Here is a 10,150-nt window from a genome sequence, read left to right as displayed (position 1 = left end):
TTACATATGTAAATTTGGTGGAAACTGCCCTTTTATACAATTTGAACACCTACCTTTAAAAATAAATATTATATCTATCGATCACAGGCATCACCAATAGAAAATTTAATATAAAGACAAAACCATCAAGTACAATATCCTCTTACTAAGCCGTTTATAAAATTTATTTATGACAAAACAATCAGCTGAAATGTTTAAAATTGTAATGCTACATAAACAAGGACTGAAATCGAATATTTTAAATCATACATAAATTATTTCAATTGAGTGGGGCATATCACCAACCATCGTATAGAAAAGTAAAGTGGGACATGGTGAATGTTGATCTAACGTTTTAGAAATGTAAATAATGTACACAAAGCCAATACATATTGTGTCCGGTACTTTTATTATATCTTAAAACCTGGTACATATGTTTACACAGAAAATGTTTAACGCTCAAATAAAACCCGGTACAGCTTGTCATCAATCATAGTATTTGACAACTTTTATCAAAAATAATATTTAATGGCTAGATGAAATGTGTAAATTATAGCTGCAAGCATTTACTGGTCGTAAAACTGAAATATTTCGGGCATCTCGACTATATTACTGGTTTCTTTTATCTTTACCGGTAATATAAATTTTCTATACCAAACCCGTTAGATTTCAATAGCCTCGTCATAAATCTGTTAATGTTAGTTGAAATTATGACAGAGGACTCTTAGTCACCTGTAGGCGTGTCTCAAAGGGCAACCAAGCTGGCGCCAAGTCAGCCCGGCACGTGGGCAGCAGACGACTTAAAATCATCAAAAAATGATTGGCAGGTAAATGCACGTAAATGTTATCCATAGCAGGATTAGGATTTCATTAAATTGTCGGTCCATCTAATTGTAAATAAAAGGACAGCATACGAATTTTTAAATAAGATAAACATATTATTATACTCTTTGTGAACTTCAAATTTTAATATTTGTAATGCCCGCACAAAAGTGTCCGCACCAAATCTGAATTGAATCTGTTCGTCTATTAGAGTCGTCTTTAGTTCTCAGGATCGAGACTAGCCCAGTGACAGCACAAGGTACTTTATAAAGAACTAAATATTTGTATCAAAACGTACTTATTGTCCGGGCAATATTAGTAAGCAATACGGCTTCAGTCATGTCTGCTGACATAATATATACAAAGGAAAAGAAGATATGGAAAAAAAAAAATATCACCCCCACCCCTCCACCCAAAAAACAAACCCAAAACAACATACCCAAAAGGAAAAGGAAAACCCGTCTGTATACATATATAGATGGTAATACATAATGAAAATATTCATTCTCATCCAAACAACATGTTCAAAACACATGAAAAATAACGTTTAAAAGTTGGACAACTACCGAAATTTGAATCAGAATTCTACTCCAATTTAAATTAAGAACTATCTATTGTGTGTATTATAAAGCTTTCAAGCAACTTGCTATATCTACATAATTATGTTATCAGTTGGTTACAGTATATAATTTCATTTTTGGTGAATTTGAGACACTATAGCACCGAAATAAGATACTTTTTGTTTGGCGTGTCATTTTGATGGAAAAATAGGACGTTCCGTTAAATACGAAATTAGCCAATCCAGAATTTTGATTCAACTTTCAATCTATAGGCGTTCCTTTACACAACATATCAGATACTGAATTGAAAAAGATTTTCATTCAGTCCATCAAAAAAATAATAAGGGACTTTAAAAGATATATCATCAGTTACTATTTAAAAGAGACCGCCCTTGTCTGGCCTCAAATCACCCCGTGCCTTTATGTAGAGGCGCGCGACTGCAGGCTCATTTGCATACAGCTGGTTATGGGTCGCGTGACTCAACAATACGGTTGATCCCGGCAATTTTTCACCCCTAGATAACAAGTTATGTTAGAATTGTAAGCATGGTTGGTTATTAAAGCACTTACTGAGATTGAGGTGAAAACCCATGTTCAAACATTCGTCCCCAACTCCAATACTACCTTGTATTGGCCAATATTATTGATTAGATAATTGTATGGACGAACACTATTTCCCTTGCCACCTGACAATTAATCCGCCTCATTAAGTCGTTGTGTTCTGATCGAAGAATTCCTGTGGTTTTGATACTATTACAATGCTAATCATGGTGTTTGACTGGCATTATGGTCTAGTGTTTGAAGGAATCTTCCATCGACTGTTGAAATAATGACCAGTTTTATCATGAGGCTGATATTGTTAACATCACTTCGTCAAGGCGGAATTTTAATTTAAAGAGACGGCTAAGGTGGCCCAGTGAGTAAGACCCTAGCTTACCAACTAGGAGGCTTCGCTCCCGGTGTTGGCCAAAAAAGCTCCTCGGGATGGGGGAAATGACAATGAACAGTGTCTAGTCGTTCGGATAATACGAAAAAAATGAGGTCCCGTGTACACATTGACGTGCACGTAAAAGAACCCTTGACATTTGGAATTCGAAACAAGAGTGGGTCGTAGTGCGGCTGTCCGGACAAAATATCCCTTCATTAGCCCAGACGGTGCAGAAAAGTAGCACGTTAAACCCCATTTCGTTTCAGTTAAAATTAAAAGGGCGGAATAGTAATAAATACATGAATAATATTTTGAGGAAGCGTAGATATAAAGCAAGGCCATTTTCGTCATATTGACAATGTATTTTCTGCGAGAAAATCAAGAAGCAACATCACTAAACGCAGAAGCGATAGAAACTTCAAAGGGCGATATTTATCCAACATGTTTTTTTTAAAAAATATAAACAATATTCAATCCTTTTCTGAGAATAAAGAATTGTCTATCTGATCGCCCTTTGAAATCTGTAATAGGCAAAAAGATAAGCAGTAGCTGATTTAGAATAAAGACTCAGCAACAACTATATATAAAGTAATAGCAGAAGCTAGAAGAACAACAGAAACAGTTTACATAGAAGACAACCATTTCATACGAGAATACAGGGGCCAAGGTATTAAAATTATCGCGAGAGGCTTAAATAATTTAAACCACTAGACCACATGTAAATCCGACATCCTCTTATATGACAACTAAAATGTCCGGGTTGGAATCTTTTTCGAAAAGACTTAGTATTCTCGGTGCTGGGAATGGTTTGGTAAAGATTCCCTTGACAGTTACAATTCTAGGAAAGGTGAATAGAACAGTAGCCGGTAGGTGAGTGTGTGTGTGGGGGGGAGAACCTGAAATGGCCGAAAATTATTCTGGTTACAGACGGCGGTGCCGGTCTTCTGCGAGAGCGGAGCTCACCGTGTAGGGACTCCCAAGAAAATTTTGGAAAATTTGACATCCGCAAATGCGTTTTCCTGCTATTCCAGCCCGTGAATACAGCAATTTCAAAGTGGTCTAACATAGCGTAATATTATTAAGATCGCCGACTCGAATTCATATCACCAATCAATCGTTTATAGTCCAGGGCGGCTGAAATGTAGGGAGATAATTCTGAAAATTTAACTGTCGCAAATGCGTTTTTCTGCTATTCTAGCCCATGAGTTAAGCAACCCCACAGTTGTCCAATGGTTTTGTAACCGAAATCCCAACCAGTCCAATCAGACTGTTGCAGCTGCATTCACAAACAATAATCGATGCAAGAAAAATGTCGCACAAAGTTGAGTGGCTCCAGAAAAATGTTACATTCGTGGTATTCAATTAAAAGAAAAGTAGAATTAGTGTTTTATTAGATTTCGTGCACTTTATTTTGCCAACTAGATGAATGAATATATATTTTTTTCACTTTAGCTGTCTGCCCGAATGTTAGGGGGCATCTGCCTCCCTGCCCCCCCCCCCCCCCTTGGCTCGTACGCCTATGATTTTGGCCCTAACCATTGGGTAAATTTTTTGACGAGACATTTAAGCACATATATTTCCGTAGTTATACGACTTAGCTGGTAGAAATCTATTAATTTGAACAGTTGAAAAATCGCAGACAACCACATTGCCTTGTCAAATGGCAATACCTGCTTTACGCAAACTTAGAAACAACCAGGGGCATCAGTCATATATTCGTAATTTTGAACAACAATACGACTAGACAACAACATGAACATGTTAATCAGGCGCAGAAGCATGTTAGCCAGAGAATAACCAAAATCAACTTTGATAACTGTCGGGACAGTGGCAATCATTCCGCCACTGAACCAATGGATGCAAAAACATCAACATCATAATTTAATAAAAGGCATAAGAGAAGCTACACTTAAAGTAAGTTAAGAAACAATGGTGGACATGCTGAAAATATTTCAGACGGGAAATAAGACATAATAATATTTTACAACAAATATGTTAATATAACAGTTTCGTAAGCTGTAACCAGGCGATTTATATTACTGAATTCGAAATCATGAAGATATGATTATTTTGATGTAAATAAAACTACTGTTTTCGGAAACCTTTTAATAGGCATTTTTTTTACGAGCTGATGGAAAATAAAATATCTCGCTAAAGAAGATGCACAGCGTTGGCAATAATAAAATGAGTGTGTAAGTGTGACCGCTTCAATCGTTCCACTCATACTTCTCACCTAGGACATCTCTTTTGAAATTAGCTCAGCCACAAAGAGATATAAAATTGTCATAATAGTATTAAGTGAGACATATATATTCATACTATACGCGTGGTGACCCCTCGCTGTTACAGGTATTCTAATCACACGTGGCGCACATAGTTCTTATTATATTTCATATAATAGTTTATGGACGTTATCAATCTTACACAATCGTATAAGCGCGACCAAAGCTTGCTAAATTTGGGGGTTTCAAATTATGGTAACCGCTAGTCAGCTATCAATCACATGGCCCGGAACATCAATATTATACCAGTCTTGTAAGTTGGTCGAGAAAGTTCATCGAAGTGGCTTCCCCTTGTCAGACGGAGGGCCTGGCAAGGAGCAGCAACTAATCGTTCAAATGAGACGAAAAGCCCAGGTCCTGTATAGACATTAGCGTGTATACTTGAAAGAACCCTCAATGGTTGGTAATCTTAATAAAAGTAGGCCTTAACGCCTCTGTTCGCTCACTGTTTTCCCAGTTTGTGCAGATAAGTAGGACATTATATCCCATTTTATTTCAATAACTTTTGCGATCGAAACAATTCGTCGAATTGCACGGAAGGCGACAAGTTCAAAAAGATGTTATTGTGGAAGACCGAGAATTAAATCCTGGTAAATGATAAGTTCCGGTTATATACCTGCGAGCAGTCTGTCCAAATGGGTTTATGTTTTGACATTAAAGTTTATCAATTTATGGAAAAAAAATTGCAACTTAAAACACATTCATAACAAAAATTTATATATATAATATTCACCAAGTATTGAATATTAATGCATGAGAAATTTATAACAATCACACCTCACTACAGGAAAATTAATTTTAGATGTATTGGTATTTTCTCTGAAAAGTCTCTTTAAAAGAATCACCCATGAAGAAAACATAGACTGCACTATGTGACATTTATCTATCTATAATGCAGTTTGGGCAGAAAACACAATTTAATTTGATATTATGGTGCTGCATATTTTACAAATTACAGGCTATTTCATTTCATTTTCATAATATTAGATGTCATATCTGATATCCTTTTAGTAGCGGTGAGATCAGAATTTGAACAAATGAATTCTTGTGAAAAGTCCACGTGTGTTACTTTCTGTTTTTGATAATATCGTGTTTAAAAAAAAACAAAAAAAAAACAAACTTATTGCTTTGTCACAAATATGCCTTTTTAATGAACTGGGGGGGGGGGGGGTATATACTTGAAGTGTGGACGTACTCAATTCAGTTCATTCGTTTACTTTAGCAACATGGAATGTTTCTTAGTTAGCTATCCGCGCTTCTGTAACTTTTCGGATTCTGATAGCCCCCACCCCCAACCAATTCTGTATCATCCCGTTAACCTTAAACATCCACTAATTTTACTAATTAATATCCTTTCAATATCAGCAACCATTCTTACTAGATATTTTATACTAAATATCATCTGCACGCCCTTAAGGAATGCACTTTACTATCTAGATAATATATTTCAACATTCTCAATCACTATATGACATCATCTCCGCGCCCTTAATCGGTGCGACATCATTCACTCGATTTCTTTCTTCACGTCTTCAATCAATGTTAATGTCCTTTACATGATTTTTTTTATAAACACTATCTTTATTCAGGTTGTCTGAATGGGATTGGGGAACAGGCTTAGCCTATGTACCCCCGCCCCCAAATAATTTATATATATAATATTAATGAAAATGGGTGTTATAGTTAAAATGGCAAACACATACATATTATATAAATATAATAGAATGGATGAAAATGTATAATATATATAACAGGTTACATAAGCATAATAGACATTTTTTAAATAAAACAACTTTGGAGAAACAAGCCAAAATTGTACATGTAATAGATGGTAAAATACTATTTGGTCGATATTAAAATTCGTTTGACATATTAATAAACTTATGAACTTGATTAAAAATATTAGTGTTAACATCTAGACTGTAGGTAGTGGGGCCGAAAAGAAGACAGCTTATGTTTTTAAAACCATGTTGGAGTCTAGGGTTTCTGTTCGCGCAGCTGAATGTAAAGAGCGTCGCAGGGGGTAATGATCGGGATCTTCAAATATGACTGCAGAGGCATGCGAGACTTTCAGCAACATGTCTAAGGAATTTGTGACCTGCAGGTCAGAGCATTGGAGTCTCTGAGGTTCAGCTGACCGTTATAGCAAAATAAAATTATGTTCTGCCCCCACCCAACCTCTATAACACCGAAGAAGTACATTTGATCAAATCCAAAGTAACAAACCTGTTTAACTGTTTTAACTGTTTTAACTGATTTAATTTTAAGCCGGATTCCCAGTAGTATTATTGAATGAAACATTGGCATACAGGCAAGTGTAGCTAAAATTTGGATAGTTCGGCCCATAGTTGTTTTCTTCAAATCGAAAGTCTGTGACTTACAAAAATAATATTTGATTATGGACGTCAGGATTATTCTGAATGCGTACCGTTATGCAAGAAAGACATCGTCGTTTGAAATGTTCGATTCTAAGAAGAACACCCAAAACGTCAGTGACGTTGAACTGAAATGCTTCTGTCAGCAAAGGAATTAATGGTCGAACGAGTGAAATACATTTGATTAAAGTCTAATTTCATTTCATTGGTATCAGTAGTTCGGCTAATATATATAAATATAAAAAATATTTATTACAAATAAATTGAATGACACATTGATTGAAATATCTGTTGCTATTAAAAGTGTAAGGGTTTGGTAAGTACTGTTAAGTGTGACACTTTGGGAATCATCTACCTTATTACATAGAATGATATCTTACTTGGGTAATCTGTGCTTTATACCGACTGTATGTTATTTACATAAAGCTATCCATTTACATATTATATTACATTATTCATCATATTTATTGTGACATTTCCTTTCTTTATATATAATACGACCCTGGTCCTTTAAATACATATCGGCCTGCAACATGTTTCATTGAACTGCATGGTGAAAGTGGTTATTAAAAAATAAGAGTCGCTGACGAATGACATGAGCTGTGAAGGAATATGCGAATATGGTAGGCTCGAGGCCGCTAAAAAAATTAATCTTCTCGTGTAGTTTGGGGACCCTTTATAGTCTTGAATTTACGTGGATTTTGATTAATTGATTTGTGCATTAGGTAGAAACATCATGATACTCTAGAAAGTACCGTTTAATGTCAGTTTTTCAAAACTTTTCTCGCGCTCGCACCCTAACCCGTCCCTGGCTGACATTATTTTTATATGTTATCTTGTTTTAAAATCAGAACGTTCAGACTAACTACTAATTGGTATTGATATTTACTCATTCATATCATTTATTTGATATACTTAAAATATATTTCATATACTTAAAATATATCTGTGGGCCATTTCGACGTAAATGTAAATGTTCGTGATATATCAAGATTTATAAAGACCTGGATAAATAGAGAATGGTATTGATGTAGGTCAAATGGCAGACGACATAATGCATGATTCAATCAACATTCATAAAGAAAAGTTTTCAGTCAAATTTCTCTCTTTTACATATATATGTGACGCCACGAGCTAGTCGCGTGCCTGGTCCACCAATCACAGCCAGGCACGCCATATCTTCAGTATATATATTTACCGTTGCCTGGACGACGGTAACCGATCACCTTAGACACTTGTAAACGTCTTGACCTCAAGGTCTCAAGATTTGATGAAAAGTGAGATAAATTTACATCACAGAGACCTGTCAAGTAGTGACGCCACAGCACACATATACATTAATCTGACAACATTACCATACAGCTGATACAACGGTCCTCGATGTTTTTATCACGTGATATTATGACGCCATATGCTAAAATCATAATTTTTTGAAATGCATTAATATGAGACAAAACAAAAAGTACTATAAATAAAAACTGTAATGCATGTTTGATCAAGAATATTTCAAAACGTTTTATGTTTCACAAGAACATGTAAAATGGATTCCGTATTATTCTTCTAAAGAGAGATATAAAAAAACGCACTCAATTATATTACATTTTAAAGCCTAGGCTAATGCTGATGTAATGGGCGTCCGTGTTTTATGGGGGGCTGTGATCCCCTAGGGTAAAGTGTGTTTCATTGACATTTTAATTGGTACATGCAGATTTGAAGCCAAGCGTCTACAATTGTTTACCGTTAAGAAAACTGTCTCCATTGTCTACGAACCTTTTACCATTTATATCATATCTCTCATGCTTAAAATCTATCTTTGAAAAAGAGACAGAGGTGTTCTTAAATCCTTTTTCATTGAAAGATTGAGACAAAGGTTTTCGGAAGAAGCACAAGGTGTTTCAATTTTTGGGGAAGCGTTAGTATATTTTTTCTCAAGTTCCTTACATTAAAATTCCATAGAAATTCGTAAAGCAAAATCACTTAACGTTTGAGTCCCTTTTATTGTATTAAGATTGATAAAAATGTTATATGTATTGCAGATGATATCATTTGAGTATGAGAAGCAGATATAGCTTGATATTACAAATTCATAAGATATCACAATCAAGTGTATAGCTTGTAATATCATTTGAATTTTAAAAAAGCACTCCCAAATCTGTAATGACACAGCCCATACTGGTAAGGTTGCCTTCAAGATTTAAAATAGGCTTACGTCTTTTATTTATCTATGATCAATGTACAGATATTGATATACATGGTCAATCAACCAATGACACATAAAGACGTGATAATATTATGCCGTCAGCACTTTAAGATAATAAATTTAGCATCATGGTTTAGCAAACCGTCACCACCCTTCATGTTTATTATTCGACAATTTCCCCTTCGTCACACTCATTTTAAGTTAGACTAAATTTTGTGGTCTTGATCCGGTTTACTTCTATCCGTCTTTTCTACATCGAAATAAAATCAAATGAAGAATTGAATAGGTTTTTGTAACTGATACAACGATATTGAAAAGTTGCTAATAAAAACTAAACTACATTTTATTTATCACATTAATATCCAAAATAATCAAAAGGCCATAGATCACTAAAGATTTCCCCATTGACTTTAATGTTAATTCTCGTCTCTTAGACCGGCTCTAACTTTTTCCCAAATTTTCGTTGGTAGAACGCTTTCTGCCACAGACTAAGCAACATGTGACAAACTCTTGCCCAAAAGCATGTATGAGGTTCACCATGAACTTGAGATACACAAGCTGGGGGTAGAGACAAGTAAACATGCAATTTTCGGCCCTACATTTCAACCAAGCCAACCTCTCAACTCTTGTATCCTTCCGCCTCAAAATCATGAATATTCACCAAAACCTGGCAGAAAATGTATTTTCAAACCCTTTTCTTCCATTCTACACCAAAAAGTCAACAAAAATCGCCATGCAAAAGGGGCAAAAAGGGAAAGAGAGAGAAAGGTTAAAAATAACTTTGGCTTGTGGGTGACGGCGTAGAAATATTTGGTGATCTGTGTCCAAAATATAAACTTGCAAGTGGGAGTTATCTCCCATTCTGTCTAGGATTTGATTTACGGAGTCGCCATTTTAATAACAAGGGACAAACACACCTCAAATATGAAGATTTCCAGTGGAATTTAGCAAATGGTAATTAAAAAACGACAATTGTGCATAAGTTTGCTGTCCGTGTGGGATATT

The sequence above is a fragment of the Patella vulgata genome, chromosome 2, assembly GCF_932274485.2.
Source record: "Patella vulgata chromosome 2, xgPatVulg1.2, whole genome shotgun sequence".
Classification (NCBI taxonomy): Eukaryota; Metazoa; Mollusca; class Gastropoda; family Patellidae; genus Patella; species Patella vulgata.
Note: the sequence above shows the minus strand (reverse complement) of the source record.